Genomic DNA, 15,796 nt, shown 5'->3' on the forward strand with positions numbered 1-15,796 from the left:
TGTCATTTCTATACCTGCAAGTCATGTTCTAGCTATTTCCTTCCCACCCTGTCGGTGTCCACTGAAAAAGCAGCAGCGCCCTCTGCTTTTTGTAAAGAGGAGTGAAAAAAGCTTACAGCACCTGGTATTCCCAGGCGGTCTCCCATCCAAGTACTGACCAGGCCCGACCCTGCTTAGCTTCCGAGATCAGACGAGATCGGGCGTGTTCAGGGTGGTATGGCCGTAAGCAAATATTGTGCCTACCAAAGGGCCTTTTAAAGATACTATATCACCACGCTTTGCTCTTTCGTCTATACAGGGAGCGCCTGCAGATTTCCAGACACACTCACAGCTTTTAAATGTCAAATCAGAATGTACAAAGTGGCTATAAGGATCACAAATGTAGTGCAGTAAAAATATTAATATTTACTGTTGAAATGTAGAATACGTTAGCATAAAATTGAAAAGAAAATGATCGATGAGCTTAGGAATGATGAAAGCCATCATTTAACTGGATTTGTGTCATTTCTATACCTGCAAGTCATGTTCTAGCTATATCCTTCCCACCCTGTCGGTGTCCACTGAAAAAGCAGCAGCGCCCTCTGCTTTTTGTAAAGAGGAGTGAAAAAAGCTTACAGCACCTGGTATTCCCAGGCGGTCTCCCATCCAAGTACTGACCAGGCCCGACCCTGCTTAGCTTCCGAGATCAGACGAGATCGGGCGTGTTCAGGGTGGTATGGCCGTAAGCAAATATTGCCTACCAAAGGGCCTTTTAAAGATACTATATCACCACGCTTTGCTCTTTCGTCTATACAGGGAGCGCCTGCAGATTTCCAGACACACTCACAGCTTTTAAATGTCAAATCAGAATGTACAAAGTGGCTATAAGGATCACAAATGTAGTGCAGTAAAAATATTAATATTTACTGTTGAAATGTAGAATACGTTAGCATAAAATTGAAAAGAAAATGATCGATGAGCTTAGGAATGATGAAAGCCATCATTTAACTGGATTTGTGTCATTTCTATACCTGCAAGTCATGTTCTAGCTATTTCCTTCCCACCCTGTCGGTGTCCACTGAAAAAGCAGCAGCGCCCTCTGCTTTTTGTAAAGAGGAGTGAAAAAAGCTTACAGCACCTGGTATTCCCAGGCGGTCTCCCATCCAAGTACTGACCAGGCCCGACCCTGCTTAGCTTCCGAGATCAGACGAGATCGGGCGTGTTCAGGGTGGTATGGCCGTAAGCAAATATTGTGCCTACCAAAGGGCCTTTTAAAGATACTATATCACCACGCTTTGCTCTTTCGTCTATACAGGGAGCGCCTGCAGATTTCCAGACACACTCACAGCTTTTAAATGTCAAATCAGAATGTACAAAGTGGCTATAAGGATCACAAATGTAGTGCAGTAAAAATATTAATATTTACTGTTGAAATGTAGAATACGTTAGCATAAAATTGAAAAGAAAATGATCGATGAGCTTAGGAATGATGAAAGCCATCATTTAACTGGATTTGTGTCATTTCTATACCTGCAAGTCATGTTCTAGCTATATCCTTCCCACCCTGTCGGTGTCCACTGAAAAAGCAGCAGCGCCCTCTGCTTTTTGTAAAGAGGAGTGAAAAAAGCTTACAGCACCTGGTATTCCCAGGCGGTCTCCCATCCAAGTACTGACCAGGCCCGACCCTGCTTAGCTTCCGAGATCAGACGAGATCGGGCGTGTTCAGGGTGGTATGGCCGTAAGCAAATATTGTGCCTACCAAAGGGCCTTTTAAAGATACTATATCACCACGCTTTGCTCTTTCGTCTATACAGGGAGCGCCTGCAGATTTCCAGACACACTCACAGCTTTTAAATGTCAAATCAGAATGTACAAAGTGGCTATAAGGATCACAAATGTAGTGCAGTAAAAATATTAATATTTACTGTTGAAATGTAGAATACGTTAGCATAAAATTGAAAAGAAAATGATCGATGAGCTTAGGAATGATGAAAGCCATCATTTAACTGGATTTGTGTCATTTCTATACCTGCAAGTCATGTTCTAGCTATATCCTTCCCACCCTGTCGGTGTCCACTGAAAAAGCAGCAGCGCCCTCTGCTTTTTGTAAAGAGGAGTGAAAAAAGCTTACAGCACCTGGTATTCCCAGGCGGTCTCCCATCCAAGTACTGACCAGGCCCGACCCTGCTTAGCTTCCGAGATCAGACGAGATCGGGCGTGTTCAGGGTGGTATGGCCGTAAGCAAATATTGTGCCTACCAAAGGGCCTTTTAAAGATACTATATCACCACGCTTTGCTCTTTCGTCTATACAGGGAGCGCCTGCAGATTTCCAGACACACTCACAGCTTTTAAATGTCAAATCAGAATGTACAAAGTGGCTATAAGGATCACAAATGTAGTGCAGTAAAAATATTAATATTTACTGTTGAAATGTAGAATACGTTAGCATAAAATTGAAAAGAAAATGATCGATGAGCTTAGGAATGATGAAAGCCATCATTTAACTGGATTTGTGTCATTTCTATACCTGCAAGTCATGTTCTAGCTATTTCCTTCCCACCCTGTCGGTGTCCACTGAAAAAGCAGCAGCGCCCTCTGCTTTTTGTAAAGAGGAGTGAAAAAAGCTTACAGCACCTGGTATTCCCAGGCGGTCTCCCATCCAAGTACTGACCAGGCCCGACCCTGCTTAGCTTCCGAGATCAGACGAGATCGGGCGTGTTCAGGGTGGTATGGCCGTAAGCAAATATTGTGCCTACCAAAGGGCCTTTTAAAGATACTATATCACCACGCTTTGCTCTTTCGTCTATACAGGGAGCGCCTGCAGATTTCCAGACACACTCACAGCTTTTAAATGTCAAATCAGAATGTACAAAGTGGCTATAAGGATCACAAATGTAGTGCAGTAAAAATATTAATATTTACTGTTGAAATGTAGAATACGTTAGCATAAAATTGAAAAGAAAATGATCGATGAGCTTAGGAATGATGAAAGCCATCATTTAACTGGATTTGTGTCATTTCTATACCTGCAAGTCATGTTCTAGCTATTTCCTTCCCACCCTGTCGGTGTCCACTGAAAAAGCAGCAGCGCCCTCTGCTTTTTGTAAAGAGGAGTGAAAAAAGCTTACAGCACCTGGTATTCCCAGGCGGTCTCCCATCCAAGTACTGACCAGGCCCGACCCTGCTTAGCTTCCGAGATCAGACGAGATCGGGCGTGTTCAGGGTGGTATGGCCGTAAGCAAATATTGTGCCTACCAAAGGGCCTTTTAAAGATACTATATCACCACGCTTTGCTCTTTCGTCTATACAGGGAGCGCCTGCAGATTTCCAGACACACTCACAGCTTTTAAATGTCAAATCAGAATGTACAAAGTGGCTATAAGGATCACAAATGTAGTGCAGTAAAAATATTAATATTTACTGTTGAAATGTAGAATACGTTAGCATAAAATTGAAAAGAAAATGATCGATGAGCTTAGGAATGATGAAAGCCATCATTTAACTGGATTTGTGTCATTTCTATACCTGCAAGTCATGTTCTAGCTATATCCTTCCCACCCTGTCGGTGTCCACTGAAAAAGCAGCAGCGCCCTCTGCTTTTTGTAAAGAGGAGTGAAAAAAGCTTACAGCACCTGGTATTCCCAGGCGGTCTCCCATCCAAGTACTGACCAGGCCCGACCCTGCTTAGCTTCCGAGATCAGACGAGATCGGGCGTGTTCAGGGTGGTATGGCCGTAAGCAAATATTGTGCCTACCAAAGGGCCTTTTAAAGATACTATATCACCACGCTTTGCTCTTTCGTCTATACAGGGAGCGCCTGCAGATTTCCAGACACACTCACAGCTTTTAAATGTCAAATCAGAATGTACAAAGTGGCTATAAGGATCACAAATGTAGTGCAGTAAAAATATTAATATTTACTGTTGAAATGTAGAATACGTTAGCATAAAATTGAAAAGAAAATGATCGATGAGCTTAGGAATGATGAAAGCCATCATTTAACTGGATTTGTGTCATTTCTATACCTGCAAGTCATGTTCTAGCTATTTCCTTCCCACCCTGTCGGTGTCCACTGAAAAAGCAGCAGCGCCCTCTGCTTTTTGTAAAGAGGAGTGAAAAAAGCTTACAGCACCTGGTATTCCCAGGCGGTCTCCCATCCAAGTACTGACCAGGCCCGACCCTGCTTAGCTTCCGAGATCAGACGAGATCGGGCGTGTTCAGGGTGGTATGGCCGTAAGCAAATATTGTGCCTACCAAAGGGCCTTTTAAAGATACTATATCACCACGCTTTGCTCTTTCGTCTATACAGGGAGCGCCTGCAGATTTCCAGACACACTCACAGCTTTTAAATGTCAAATCAGAATGTACAAAGTGGCTATAAGGATCACAAATGTAGTGCAGTAAAAATATTAATATTTACTGTTGAAATGTAGAATACGTTAGCATAAAATTGAAAAGAAAATGATCGATGAGCTTAGGAATGATGAAAGCCATCATTTAACTGGATTTGTGTCATTTCTATACCTGCAAGTCATGTTCTAGCTATATCCTTCCCACCCTGTCGGTGTCCACTGAAAAAGCAGCAGCGCCCTCTGCTTTTTGTAAAGAGGAGTGAAAAAAGCTTACAGCACCTGGTATTCCCAGGCGGTCTCCCATCCAAGTACTGACCAGGCCCGACCCTGCTTAGCTTCCGAGATCAGACGAGATCGGGCGTGTTCAGGGTGGTATGGCCGTAAGCAAATATTGTGCCTACCAGGGCCTTTTAAAGATACTATATCACCACGCTTTGCTCTTTCGTCTATACAGGGAGCGCCTGCAGATTTCCAGACACACTCACAGCTTTTAAATGTCAAATCAGAATGTACAAAGTGGCTATAAGGATCACAAATGTAGTGCAGTAAAAATATTAATATTTACTGTTGAAATGTAGAATACGTTAGCATAAAATTGAAAAGAAAATGATCGATGAGCTTAGGAATGATGAAAGCCATCATTTAACTGGATTTGTGTCATTTCTATACCTGCAAGTCATGTTCTAGCTATTTCCTTCCCACCCTGTCGGTGTCCACTGAAAAAGCAGCAGCGCCCTCTGCTTTTTGTAAAGAGGAGTGAAAAAAGCTTACAGCACCTGGTATTCCCAGGCGGTCTCCCATCCAAGTACTGACCAGGCCCGACCCTGCTTAGCTTCCGAGATCAGACGAGATCGGGCGTGTTCAGGGTGGTATGGCCGTAAGCAAATATTGTGCCTACCAAAGGGCCTTTTAAAGATACTATATCACCACGCTTTGCTCTTTCGTCTATACAGGGAGCGCCTGCAGATTTCCAGACACACTCACAGCTTTTAAATGTCAAATCAGAATGTACAAAGTGGCTATAAGGATCACAAATGTAGTGCAGTAAAAATATTAATATTTACTGTTGAAATGTAGAATACGTTAGCATAAAATTGAAAAGAAAATGATCGATGAGCTTAGGAATGATGAAAGCCATCATTTAACTGGATTTGTGTCATTTCTATACCTGCAAGTCATGTTCTAGCTATATCCTTCCCACCCTGTCGGTGTCCACTGAAAAAGCAGCAGCGCCCTCTGCTTTTTGTAAAGAGGAGTGAAAAAAGCTTACAGCACCTGGTATTCCCAGGCGGTCTCCCATCCAAGTACTGACCAGGCCCGACCCTGCTTAGCTTCCGAGATCAGACGAGATCGGGCGTGTTCAGGGTGGTATGGCCGTAAGCAAATATTGTGCCTACCAAAGGGCCTTTTAAAGATACTATATCACCACGCTTTGCTCTTTCGTCTATACAGGGAGCGCCTGCAGATTTCCAGACACACTCACAGCTTTTAAATGTCAAATCAGAATGTACAAAGTGGCTATAAGGATCACAAATGTAGTGCAGTAAAAATATTAATATTTACTGTTGAAATGTAGAATACGTTAGCATAAAATTGAAAAGAAAATGATCGATGAGCTTAGGAATGATGAAAGCCATCATTTAACTGGATTTGTGTCATTTCTATACCTGCAAGTCATGTTCTAGCTATATCCTTCCCACCCTGTCGGTGTCCACTGAAAAAGCAGCAGCGCCCTCTGCTTTTTGTAAAGAGGAGTGAAAAAAGCTTACAGCACCTGGTATTCCCAGGCGGTCTCCCATCCAAGTACTGACCAGGCCCGACCCTGCTTAGCTTCCGAGATCAGACGAGATCGGGCGTGTTCAGGGTGGTATGGCCGTAAGCAAATATTGTGCCTACCAAAGGGCCTTTTAAAGATACTATATCACCACGCTTTGCTCTTTCGTCTATACAGGGAGCGCCTGCAGATTTCCAGACACACTCACAGCTTTTAAATGTCAAATCAGAATGTACAAAGTGGCTATAAGGATCACAAATGTAGTGCAGTAAAAATATTAATATTTACTGTTGAAATGTAGAATACGTTAGCATAAAATTGAAAAGAAAATGATCGATGAGCTTAGGAATGATGAAAGCCATCATTTAACTGGATTTGTGTCATTTCTATACCTGCAAGTCATGTTCTAGCTATATCCTTCCCACCCTGTCGGTGTCCACTGAAAAAGCAGCAGCGCCCTCTGCTTTTTGTAAAGAGGAGTGAAAAAAGCTTACAGCACCTGGTATTCCCAGGCGGTCTCCCATCCAAGTACTGACCAGGCCCGACCCTGCTTAGCTTCCGAGATCAGACGAGATCGGGCGTGTTCAGGGTGGTATGGCCGTAAGCAAATATTGTGCCTACCAAAGGGCCTTTTAAAGATACTATATCACCACGCTTTGCTCTTTCGTCTATACAGGGAGCGCCTGCAGATTTCCAGACACACTCACAGCTTTTAAATGTCAAATCAGAATGTACAAAGTGGCTATAAGGATCACAAATGTAGTGCAGTAAAAATATTAATATTTACTGTTGAAATGTAGAATACGTTAGCATAAAATTGAAAAGAAAATGATCGATGAGCTTAGGAATGATGAAAGCCATCATTTAACTGGATTTGTGTCATTTCTATACCTGCAAGTCATGTTCTAGCTATATCCTTCCCACCCTGTCGGTGTCCACTGAAAAAGCAGCAGCGCCCTCTGCTTTTTGTAAAGAGGAGTGAAAAAAGCTTACAGCACCTGGTATTCCCAGGCGGTCTCCCATCCAAGTACTGACCAGGCCCGACCCTGCTTAGCTTCCGAGATCAGACGAGATCGGGCGTGTTCAGGGTGGTATGGCCGTAAGCAAATATTGTGCCTACCAAAGGGCCTTTTAAAGATACTATATCACCACGCTTTGCTCTTTCGTCTATACAGGGAGCGCCTGCAGATTTCCAGACACACTCACAGCTTTTAAATGTCAAATCAGAATGTACAAAGTGGCTATAAGGATCACAAATGTAGTGCAGTAAAAATATTAATATTTACTGTTGAAATGTAGAATACGTTAGCATAAAATTGAAAAGAAAATGATCGATGAGCTTAGGAATGATGAAAGCCATCATTTAACTGGATTTGTGTCATTTCTATACCTGCAAGTCATGTTCTAGCTATTTCCTTCCCACCCTGTCGGTGTCCACTGAAAAAGCAGCAGCGCCCTCTGCTTTTTGTAAAGAGGAGTGAAAAAAGCTTACAGCACCTGGTATTCCCAGGCGGTCTCCCATCCAAGTACTGACCAGGCCCGACCCTGCTTAGCTTCCGAGATCAGACGAGATCGGGCGTGTTCAGGGTGGTATGGCCGTAAGCAAATATTGTGCCTACCAAAGGGCCTTTTAAAGATACTATATCACCACGCTTTGCTCTTTCGTCTATACAGGGAGCGCCTGCAGATTTCCAGACACACTCACAGCTTTTAAATGTCAAATCAGAATGTACAAAGTGGCTATAAGGATCACAAATGTAGTGCAGTAAAAATATTAATATTTACTGTTGAAATGTAGAATACGTTAGCATAAAATTGAAAAGAAAATGATCGATGAGCTTAGGAATGATGAAAGCCATCATTTAACTGGATTTGTGTCATTTCTATACCTGCAAGTCATGTTCTAGCTATATCCTTCCCACCCTGTCGGTGTCCACTGAAAAAGCAGCAGCGCCCTCTGCTTTTTGTAAAGAGGAGTGAAAAAAGCTTACAGCACCTGGTATTCCCAGGCGGTCTCCCATCCAAGTACTGACCAGGCCCGACCCTGCTTAGCTTCCGAGATCAGACGAGATCGGGCGTGTTCAGGGTGGTATGGCCGTAAGCAAATATTGTGCCTACCAAAGGGCCTTTTTAAAGATACTATATCACCACGCTTTGCTCTTTCGTCTATACAGGGAGCGCCTGCAGATTTCCAGACACACTCACAGCTTTTAAATGTCAAATCAGAATGTACAAAGTGGCTATAAGGATCACAAATGTAGTGCAGTAAAAATATTAATATTTACTGTTGAAATGTAGAATACGTTAGCATAAAATTGAAAAGAAAATGATCGATGAGCTTAGGAATGATGAAAGCCATCATTTAACTGGATTTGTGTCATTTCTATACCTGCAAGTCATGTTCTAGCTATATCCTTCCCACCCTGTCGGTGTCCACTGAAAAAGCAGCAGCGCCCTCTGCTTTTTGTAAAGAGGAGTGAAAAAAGCTTACAGCACCTGGTATTCCCAGGCGGTCTCCCATCCAAGTACTGACCAGGCCCGACCCTGCTTAGCTTCCGAGATCAGACGAGATCGGGCGTGTTCAGGGTGGTATGGCCGTAAGCAAATATTGTGCCTACCAAAGGGCCTTTTTAAAGATACTATATCACCACGCTTTGCTCTTTCGTCTATACAGGGAGCGCCTGCAGATTTCCAGACACACTCACAGCTTTTAAATGTCAAATCAGAATGTACAAAGTGGCTATAAGGATCACAAATGTAGTGCAGTAAAAATATTAATATTTACTGTTGAAATGTAGAATACGTTAGCATAAAATTGAAAAGAAAATGATCGATGAGCTTAGGAATGATGAAAGCCATCATTTAACTGGATTTGTGTCATTTCTATACCTGCAAGTCATGTTCTAGCTATTTCCTTCCCACCCTGTCGGTGTCCACTGAAAAAGCAGCAGCGCCCTCTGCTTTTTGTAAAGAGGAGTGAAAAAAGCTTACAGCACCTGGTATTCCCAGGCGGTCTCCCATCCAAGTACTGACCAGGCCCGACCCTGCTTAGCTTCCGAGATCAGACGAGATCGGGCGTGTTCAGGGTGGTATGGCCGTAAGCAAATATTGTGCCTACCAAAGGGCCTTTTAAAGATACTATATCACCACGCTTTGCTCTTTCGTCTATACAGGGAGCGCCTGCAGATTTCCAGACACACTCACAGCTTTTAAATGTCAAATCAGAATGTACAAAGTGGCTATAAGGATCACAAATGTAGTGCAGTAAAAATATTAATATTTACTGTTGAAATGTAGAATACGTTAGCATAAAATTGAAAAGAAAATGATCGATGAGCTTAGGAATGATGAAAGCCATCATTTAACTGGATTTGTGTCATTTCTATACCTGCAAGTCATGTTCTAGCTATATCCTTCCCACCCTGTCGGTGTCCACTGAAAAAGCAGCAGCGCCCTCTGCTTTTTGTAAAGAGGAGTGAAAAAAGCTTACAGCACCTGGTATTCCCAGGCGGTCTCCCATCCAAGTACTGACCAGGCCCGACCCTGCTTAGCTTCCGAGATCAGACGAGATCGGGCGTGTTCAGGGTGGTATGGCCGTAAGCAAATATTGTGCCTACCAAAGGGCCTTTAAAGATACTATATCACCACGCTTTGCTCTTTCGTCTATACAGGGAGCGCCTGCAGATTTCCAGACACACTCACAGCTTTTAAATGTCAAATCAGAATGTACAAAGTGGCTATAAGGATCACAAATGTAGTGCAGTAAAAATATTAATATTTACTGTTGAAATGTAGAATACGTTAGCATAAAATTGAAAAGAAAATGATCGATGAGCTTAGGAATGATGAAAGCCATCATTTAACTGGATTTGTGTCATTTCTATACCTGCAAGTCATGTTCTAGCTATTTCCTTCCCACCCTGTCGGTGTCCACTGAAAAAGCAGCAGCGCCCTCTGCTTTTTGTAAAGAGGAGTGAAAAAAGCTTACAGCACCTGGTATTCCCAGGCGGTCTCCCATCCAAGTACTGACCAGGCCCGACCCTGCTTAGCTTCCGAGATCAGACGAGATCGGGCGTGTTCAGGGTGGTATGGCCGTAAGCAAATATTGTGCCTACCAAAGGGCCTTTTAAAGATACTATATCACCACGCTTTGCTCTTTCGTCTATACAGGGAGCGCCTGCAGATTTCCAGACACACTCACAGCTTTTAAATGTCAAATCAGAATGTACAAAGTGGCTATAAGGATCACAAATGTAGTGCAGTAAAAATATTAATATTTACTGTTGAAATGTAGAATACGTTAGCATAAAATTGAAAAGAAAATGATCGATGAGCTTAGGAATGATGAAAGCCATCATTTAACTGGATTTGTGTCATTTCTATACCTGCAAGTCATGTTCTAGCTATATCCTTCCCACCCTGTCGGTGTCCACTGAAAAAGCAGCAGCGCCCTCTGCTTTTTGTAAAGAGGAGTGAAAAAAGCTTACAGCACCTGGTATTCCCAGGCGGTCTCCCATCCAAGTACTGACCAGGCCCGACCCTGCTTAGCTTCCGAGATCAGACGAGATCGGGCGTGTTCAGGGTGGTATGGCCGTAAGCAAATATTGTGCCTACCAAAGGGCCTTTTAAAGATACTATATCACCACGCTTTGCTCTTTCGTCTATACAGGGAGCGCCTGCAGATTTCCAGACACACTCACAGCTTTTAAATGTCAAATCAGAATGTACAAAGTGGCTATAAGGATCACAAATGTAGTGCAGTAAAAATATTAATATTTACTGTTGAAATGTAGAATACGTTAGCATAAAATTGAAAAGAAAATGATCGATGAGCTTAGGAATGATGAAAGCCATCATTTAACTGGATTTGTGTCATTTCTATACCTGCAAGTCATGTTCTAGCTATATCCTTCCCACCCTGTCGGTGTCCACTGAAAAAGCAGCAGCGCCCTCTGCTTTTTGTAAAGAGGAGTGAAAAAAGCTTACAGCACCTGGTATTCCCAGGCGGTCTCCCATCCAAGTACTGACCAGGCCCGACCCTGCTTAGCTTCCGAGATCAGACGAGATCGGGCGTGTTCAGGGTGGTATGGCCGTAAGCAAATATTGTGCCTACCAAAGGGCCTTTTAAAGATACTATATCACCACGCTTTGCTCTTTCGTCTATACAGGGAGCGCCTGCAGATTTCCAGACACACTCACAGCTTTTAAATGTCAAATCAGAATGTACAAAGTGGCTATAAGGATCACAAATGTAGTGCAGTAAAAATATTAATATTTACTGTTGAAATGTAGAATACGTTAGCATAAAATTGAAAAGAAAATGATCGATGAGCTTAGGAATGATGAAAGCCATCATTTAACTGGATTTGTGTCATTTCTATACCTGCAAGTCATGTTCTAGCTATCCTTCCCACCCTGTCGGTGTCCACTGAAAAAGCAGCAGCGCCCTCTGCTTTTTGTAAAGAGGAGTGAAAAAAGCTTACAGCACCTGGTATTCCCAGGCGGTCTCCCATCCAAGTACTGACCAGGCCCGACCCTGCTTAGCTTCCGAGATCAGACGAGATCGGGCGTGTTCAGGGTGGTATGGCCGTAAGCAAATATTGTGCCTACCAAAGGGCCTTTTAAAGATACTATATCACCACGCTTTGCTCTTTCGTCTATACAGGGAGCGCCTGCAGATTTCCAGACACACTCACAGCTTTTAAATGTCAAATCAGAATGTACAAAGTGGCTATAAGGATCACAAATGTAGTGCAGTAAAAATATTAATATTTACTGTTGAAATGTAGAATACGTTAGCATAAAATTGAAAAGAAAATGATCGATGAGCTTAGGAATGATGAAAGCCATCATTTAACTGGATTTGTGTCATTTCTATACCTGCAAGTCATGTTCTAGCTATTTCCTTCCCACCCTGTCGGTGTCCACTGAAAAAGCAGCAGCGCCCTCTGCTTTTTGTAAAGAGGAGTGAAAAAAGCTTACAGCACCTGGTATTCCCAGGCGGTCTCCCATCCAAGTACTGACCAGGCCCGACCCTGCTTAGCTTCCGAGATCAGACGAGATCGGGCGTGTTCAGGGTGGTATGGCCGTAAGCAAATATTGTGCCTACCAAAGGGCCTTTTAAAGATATACTATATCACCACGCTTTGCTCTTTCGTCTATACAGGGAGCGCCTGCAGATTTCCAGACACACTCACAGCTTTTAAATGTCAAATCAGAATGTACAAAGTGGCTATAAGGATCACAAATGTAGTGCAGTAAAAATATTAATATTTACTGTTGAAATGTAGAATACGTTAGCATAAAATTGAAAAGAAAATGATCGATGAGCTTAGGAATGATGAAAGCCATCATTTAACTGGATTTGTGTCATTTCTATACCTGCAAGTCATGTTCTAGCTATTTCCTTCCCACCCTGTCGGTGTCCACTGAAAAAGCAGCAGCGCCCTCTGCTTTTTGTAAAGAGGAGTGAAAAAAGCTTACAGCACCTGGTATTCCCAGGCGGTCTCCCATCCAAGTACTGACCAGGCCCGACCCTGCTTAGCTTCCGAGATCAGACGAGATCGGGCGTGTTCAGGGTGGTATGGCCGTAAGCAAATATTGTGCCTACCAAAGGGCCTTTTAAAGATACTATATCACCACGCTTTGCTCTTTCGTCTATACAGGGAGCGCCTGCAGATTTCCAGACACACTCACAGCTTTTAAATGTCAAATCAGAATGTACAAAGTGGCTATAAGGATCACAAATGTAGTGCAGTAAAAATATTAATATTTACTGTTGAAATGTAGAATACGTTAGCATAAAATTGAAAAGAAAATGATCGATGAGCTTAGGAATGATGAAAGCCATCATTTAACTGGATTTGTGTCATTTCTATACCTGCAAGTCATGTTCTAGCTATATCCTTCCCACCCTGTCGGTGTCCACTGAAAAAGCAGCAGCGCCCTCTGCTTTTTGTAAAGAGGAGTGAAAAAAGCTTACAGCACCTGGTATTCCCAGGCGGTCTCCCATCCAAGTACTGACCAGGCCCGACCCTGCTTAGCTTCCGAGATCAGACGAGATCGGGCGTGTTCAGGGTGGTATGGCCGTAAGCAAATATTGTGCCTACCAAAGGGCCTTTTAAAGATACTATATCACCACGCTTTGCTCTTTCGTCTATACAGGGAGCGCCTGCAGATTTCCAGACACACTCACAGCTTTTAAATGTCAAATCAGAATGTACAAAGTGGCTATAAGGATCACAAATGTAGTGCAGTAAAAATATTAATATTTACTGTTGAAATGTAGAATACGTTAGCATAAAATTGAAAAGAAAATGATCGATGAGCTTAGGAATGATGAAAGCCATCATTTAACTGGATTTGTGTCATTTCTATACCTGCAAGTCATGTTCTAGCTATTTCCTTCCCACCCTGTCGGTGTCCACTGAAAAAGCAGCAGCGCCCTCTGCTTTTTGTAAAGAGGAGTGAAAAAGCTTACAGCACCTGGTATTCCCAGGCGGTCTCCCATCCAAGTACTGACCAGGCCCGACCCTGCTTAGCTTCCGAGATCAGACGAGATCGGGCGTGTTCAGGGTGGTATGGCCGTAAGCAAATATTGTGCCTACCAAAGGGCCTTTTAAAGATACTATATCACCACGCTTTGCTCTTTCGTCTATACAGGGAGCGCCTGCAGATTTCCAGACACACTCACAGCTTTTAAATGTCAAATCAGAATGTACAAAGTGGCTATAAGGATCACAAATGTAGTGCAGTAAAAATATTAATATTTACTGTTGAAATGTAGAATACGTTAGCATAAAATTGAAAAGAAAATGATCGATGAGCTTAGGAATGATGAAAGCCATCATTTAACTGGATTTGTGTCATTTCTATACCTGCAAGTCATGTTCTAGCTATATCCTTCCCACCCTGTCGGTGTCCACTGAAAAAGCAGCAGCGCCCTCTGCTTTTTGTAAAGAGGAGTGAAAAAAGCTTACAGCACCTGGTATTCCCAGGCGGTCTCCCATCCAAGTACTGACCAGGCCCGACCCTGCTTAGCTTCCGAGATCAGACGAGATCGGGCGTGTTCAGGGTGGTATGGCCGTAAGCAAATATTGTGCCTACCAAAGGGCCTTTTAAAGATACTATATCACCACGCTTTGCTCTTTCGTCTATACAGGGAGCGCCTGCAGATTTCCAGACACACTCACAGCTTTTAAATGTCAAATCAGAATGTACAAAGTGGCTATAAGGATCACAAATGTAGTGCAGTAAAAATATTAATATTTACTGTTGAAATGTAGAATACGTTAGCATAAAATTGAAAAGAAAATGATCGATGAGCTTAGGAATGATGAAAGCCATCATTTAACTGGATTTGTGTCATTTCTATACCTGCAAGTCATGTTCTAGCTATATCCTTCCCACCCTGTCGGTGTCCACTGAAAAAGCAGCAGCGCCCTCTGCTTTTTGTAAAGAGGAGTGAAAAAAGCTTACAGCACCTGGTATTCCCAGGCGGTCTCCCATCCAAGTACTGACCAGGCCCGACCCTGCTTAGCTTCCGAGATCAGACGAGATCGGGCGTGTTCAGGGTGGTATGGCCGTAAGCAAATATTGTGCCTACCAAAGGGCCTTTTAAAGATACTATATCACCACGCTTTGCTCTTTCGTCTATACAGGGAGCGCCTGCAGATTTCCAGACACACTCACAGCTTTTAAATGTCAAATCAGAATGTACAAAGTGGCTATAAGGATCACAAATGTAGTGCAGTAAAAATATTAATATTTACTGTTGAAATGTAGAATACGTTAGCATAAAATTGAAAAGAAAATGATCGATGAGCTTAGGAATGATGAAAGCCATCATTTAACTGGATTTGTGTCATTTCTATACCTGCAAGTCATGTTCTAGCTATCACCACGCTTTGCTCTTTCGTCTATACAGGGAGCGCCTGCAGATTTCCAGACACACTCACAGCTTTTAAATGTCAAATCAGAATGTACAAAGTGGCTATAAGGATCACAAATGTAGTGCAGTAAAAATATTAATATTTACTGTTGAAATGTAGAATACGTTAGCATAAAATTGAAAAGAAAATGATCGATGAGCTTAGGAATGATGAAAGCCATCATTTAACTGGATTTGTGTCATTTCTATACCGGCAAGTCATGATCTAGCTATATCCTTCCCACCCTGTCGGTGTCCACTGAAAAAGCAGCAGCGCCCTCTGCTTTTTGTAAAGAGGAGTGAAAAAAGCTTACAGCACCTGGTATTCCCAGGCGGTCTCCCATCCAAGTACTGACCAGGCCCGACCCTGCTTAGCTTCCGAGATCAGACGAGATCGGGCGTGTTCAGGGTGGTATGGCCGTAAGCAAATATTGTGCCTACCAAAGGGCCTTTTAAAGATACTATATCACCACGCTTTGCTCTTTCGTCTATACAGGGAGCGCCTGCAGATTTCCAGACACACTCACAGCTTTTAAATGTCAAATCAGAATGTACAAAGTGGCTATAAGGATCACAAATGTAGTGCAGTAAAAATATTAATATTTACTGTTGAAATGTAGAATACGTTAGCATAAAATTGAAAAGAAAATGATCGATGAGCTTAGGAATGATGAAAGCCATCATTTAACTGGATTTGTGTCATTTCTATACCGGCAAGTCATGATCTAGCTATTTCCTTCCCACCCTGTCGGTGTCCACTGA

General features: G+C 42.8%; 31 non-coding genes across 31 annotated transcripts; all 31 read right to left on the bottom strand.

Annotated features, from left to right (window-relative positions):
• Positions 1 to 109: 109 nt before the first annotated feature.
• On the bottom strand, positions 110 to 228 carry LOC129115312 (5S ribosomal RNA). The gene has a single exon (XR_008532968.1). It is a non-coding gene; the product is annotated as a 5S ribosomal RNA (ribosomal RNA).
• A 380-nt stretch (positions 229 to 608) lies between these two features.
• Positions 609 to 727, bottom strand: LOC129115324 (5S ribosomal RNA). The gene has a single exon (XR_008532979.1). It is a non-coding gene; the product is annotated as a 5S ribosomal RNA (ribosomal RNA).
• Positions 728 to 1,105: 378 nt separating this feature from the next.
• LOC129115335 (5S ribosomal RNA) lies at positions 1,106 to 1,224 on the bottom strand. Its single transcript, XR_008532990.1, has one exon. It is a non-coding gene; the product is annotated as a 5S ribosomal RNA (ribosomal RNA).
• A 380-nt stretch (positions 1,225 to 1,604) lies between these two features.
• LOC129115343 (5S ribosomal RNA) lies at positions 1,605 to 1,723 on the bottom strand. Its single transcript, XR_008532997.1, has one exon. It is a non-coding gene; the product is annotated as a 5S ribosomal RNA (ribosomal RNA).
• A 380-nt stretch (positions 1,724 to 2,103) lies between these two features.
• On the bottom strand, positions 2,104 to 2,222 carry LOC129115344 (5S ribosomal RNA). The gene has a single exon (XR_008532998.1). It is a non-coding gene; the product is annotated as a 5S ribosomal RNA (ribosomal RNA).
• Positions 2,223 to 2,602: 380 nt separating this feature from the next.
• Positions 2,603 to 2,721, bottom strand: LOC129115313 (5S ribosomal RNA). Its single transcript, XR_008532969.1, has one exon. It is a non-coding gene; the product is annotated as a 5S ribosomal RNA (ribosomal RNA).
• A 380-nt stretch (positions 2,722 to 3,101) lies between these two features.
• LOC129115314 (5S ribosomal RNA) lies at positions 3,102 to 3,220 on the bottom strand. Its single transcript, XR_008532970.1, has one exon. It is a non-coding gene; the product is annotated as a 5S ribosomal RNA (ribosomal RNA).
• Positions 3,221 to 3,600: 380 nt separating this feature from the next.
• On the bottom strand, positions 3,601 to 3,719 carry LOC129115315 (5S ribosomal RNA). Its single transcript, XR_008532971.1, has one exon. It is a non-coding gene; the product is annotated as a 5S ribosomal RNA (ribosomal RNA).
• Positions 3,720 to 4,099: 380 nt separating this feature from the next.
• Positions 4,100 to 4,218, bottom strand: LOC129115316 (5S ribosomal RNA). Its single transcript, XR_008532972.1, has one exon. It is a non-coding gene; the product is annotated as a 5S ribosomal RNA (ribosomal RNA).
• Positions 4,219 to 4,598: 380 nt separating this feature from the next.
• LOC129115317 (5S ribosomal RNA) lies at positions 4,599 to 4,717 on the bottom strand. The gene has a single exon (XR_008532973.1). It is a non-coding gene; the product is annotated as a 5S ribosomal RNA (ribosomal RNA).
• A 378-nt stretch (positions 4,718 to 5,095) lies between these two features.
• LOC129115318 (5S ribosomal RNA) lies at positions 5,096 to 5,214 on the bottom strand. Its single transcript, XR_008532974.1, has one exon. It is a non-coding gene; the product is annotated as a 5S ribosomal RNA (ribosomal RNA).
• Positions 5,215 to 5,594: 380 nt separating this feature from the next.
• On the bottom strand, positions 5,595 to 5,713 carry LOC129115319 (5S ribosomal RNA). The gene has a single exon (XR_008532975.1). It is a non-coding gene; the product is annotated as a 5S ribosomal RNA (ribosomal RNA).
• A 380-nt stretch (positions 5,714 to 6,093) lies between these two features.
• Positions 6,094 to 6,212, bottom strand: LOC129115320 (5S ribosomal RNA). The gene has a single exon (XR_008532976.1). It is a non-coding gene; the product is annotated as a 5S ribosomal RNA (ribosomal RNA).
• A 380-nt stretch (positions 6,213 to 6,592) lies between these two features.
• LOC129115322 (5S ribosomal RNA) lies at positions 6,593 to 6,711 on the bottom strand. The gene has a single exon (XR_008532977.1). It is a non-coding gene; the product is annotated as a 5S ribosomal RNA (ribosomal RNA).
• A 380-nt stretch (positions 6,712 to 7,091) lies between these two features.
• On the bottom strand, positions 7,092 to 7,210 carry LOC129115323 (5S ribosomal RNA). The gene has a single exon (XR_008532978.1). It is a non-coding gene; the product is annotated as a 5S ribosomal RNA (ribosomal RNA).
• Positions 7,211 to 7,590: 380 nt separating this feature from the next.
• LOC129115325 (5S ribosomal RNA) lies at positions 7,591 to 7,709 on the bottom strand. The gene has a single exon (XR_008532980.1). It is a non-coding gene; the product is annotated as a 5S ribosomal RNA (ribosomal RNA).
• A 380-nt stretch (positions 7,710 to 8,089) lies between these two features.
• On the bottom strand, positions 8,090 to 8,208 carry LOC129115326 (5S ribosomal RNA). The gene has a single exon (XR_008532981.1). It is a non-coding gene; the product is annotated as a 5S ribosomal RNA (ribosomal RNA).
• A 381-nt stretch (positions 8,209 to 8,589) lies between these two features.
• Positions 8,590 to 8,708, bottom strand: LOC129115327 (5S ribosomal RNA). The gene has a single exon (XR_008532982.1). It is a non-coding gene; the product is annotated as a 5S ribosomal RNA (ribosomal RNA).
• A 381-nt stretch (positions 8,709 to 9,089) lies between these two features.
• On the bottom strand, positions 9,090 to 9,208 carry LOC129115328 (5S ribosomal RNA). The gene has a single exon (XR_008532983.1). It is a non-coding gene; the product is annotated as a 5S ribosomal RNA (ribosomal RNA).
• Positions 9,209 to 9,588: 380 nt separating this feature from the next.
• LOC129115329 (5S ribosomal RNA) lies at positions 9,589 to 9,707 on the bottom strand. The gene has a single exon (XR_008532984.1). It is a non-coding gene; the product is annotated as a 5S ribosomal RNA (ribosomal RNA).
• A 379-nt stretch (positions 9,708 to 10,086) lies between these two features.
• LOC129115330 (5S ribosomal RNA) lies at positions 10,087 to 10,205 on the bottom strand. The gene has a single exon (XR_008532985.1). It is a non-coding gene; the product is annotated as a 5S ribosomal RNA (ribosomal RNA).
• A 380-nt stretch (positions 10,206 to 10,585) lies between these two features.
• On the bottom strand, positions 10,586 to 10,704 carry LOC129115331 (5S ribosomal RNA). Its single transcript, XR_008532986.1, has one exon. It is a non-coding gene; the product is annotated as a 5S ribosomal RNA (ribosomal RNA).
• Positions 10,705 to 11,084: 380 nt separating this feature from the next.
• LOC129115332 (5S ribosomal RNA) lies at positions 11,085 to 11,203 on the bottom strand. Its single transcript, XR_008532987.1, has one exon. It is a non-coding gene; the product is annotated as a 5S ribosomal RNA (ribosomal RNA).
• A 378-nt stretch (positions 11,204 to 11,581) lies between these two features.
• LOC129115333 (5S ribosomal RNA) lies at positions 11,582 to 11,700 on the bottom strand. Its single transcript, XR_008532988.1, has one exon. It is a non-coding gene; the product is annotated as a 5S ribosomal RNA (ribosomal RNA).
• Positions 11,701 to 12,080: 380 nt separating this feature from the next.
• LOC129115334 (5S ribosomal RNA) lies at positions 12,081 to 12,199 on the bottom strand. The gene has a single exon (XR_008532989.1). It is a non-coding gene; the product is annotated as a 5S ribosomal RNA (ribosomal RNA).
• A 382-nt stretch (positions 12,200 to 12,581) lies between these two features.
• Positions 12,582 to 12,700, bottom strand: LOC129115336 (5S ribosomal RNA). The gene has a single exon (XR_008532991.1). It is a non-coding gene; the product is annotated as a 5S ribosomal RNA (ribosomal RNA).
• Positions 12,701 to 13,080: 380 nt separating this feature from the next.
• LOC129115338 (5S ribosomal RNA) lies at positions 13,081 to 13,199 on the bottom strand. The gene has a single exon (XR_008532992.1). It is a non-coding gene; the product is annotated as a 5S ribosomal RNA (ribosomal RNA).
• Positions 13,200 to 13,578: 379 nt separating this feature from the next.
• Positions 13,579 to 13,697, bottom strand: LOC129115339 (5S ribosomal RNA). Its single transcript, XR_008532993.1, has one exon. It is a non-coding gene; the product is annotated as a 5S ribosomal RNA (ribosomal RNA).
• A 380-nt stretch (positions 13,698 to 14,077) lies between these two features.
• LOC129115340 (5S ribosomal RNA) lies at positions 14,078 to 14,196 on the bottom strand. The gene has a single exon (XR_008532994.1). It is a non-coding gene; the product is annotated as a 5S ribosomal RNA (ribosomal RNA).
• A 380-nt stretch (positions 14,197 to 14,576) lies between these two features.
• Positions 14,577 to 14,695, bottom strand: LOC129115341 (5S ribosomal RNA). Its single transcript, XR_008532995.1, has one exon. It is a non-coding gene; the product is annotated as a 5S ribosomal RNA (ribosomal RNA).
• A 646-nt stretch (positions 14,696 to 15,341) lies between these two features.
• LOC129115342 (5S ribosomal RNA) lies at positions 15,342 to 15,460 on the bottom strand. Its single transcript, XR_008532996.1, has one exon. It is a non-coding gene; the product is annotated as a 5S ribosomal RNA (ribosomal RNA).
• Between the last annotated feature and the right edge of the window lie 336 nt (positions 15,461 to 15,796).

Source organism: Anoplopoma fimbria, unplaced genomic scaffold (assembly GCF_027596085.1).
Source record: "Anoplopoma fimbria isolate UVic2021 breed Golden Eagle Sablefish unplaced genomic scaffold, Afim_UVic_2022 Un_contig_11601_pilon_pilon, whole genome shotgun sequence".
NCBI lineage: Eukaryota > Metazoa > Chordata > Actinopteri > Perciformes > Anoplopomatidae > Anoplopoma > Anoplopoma fimbria.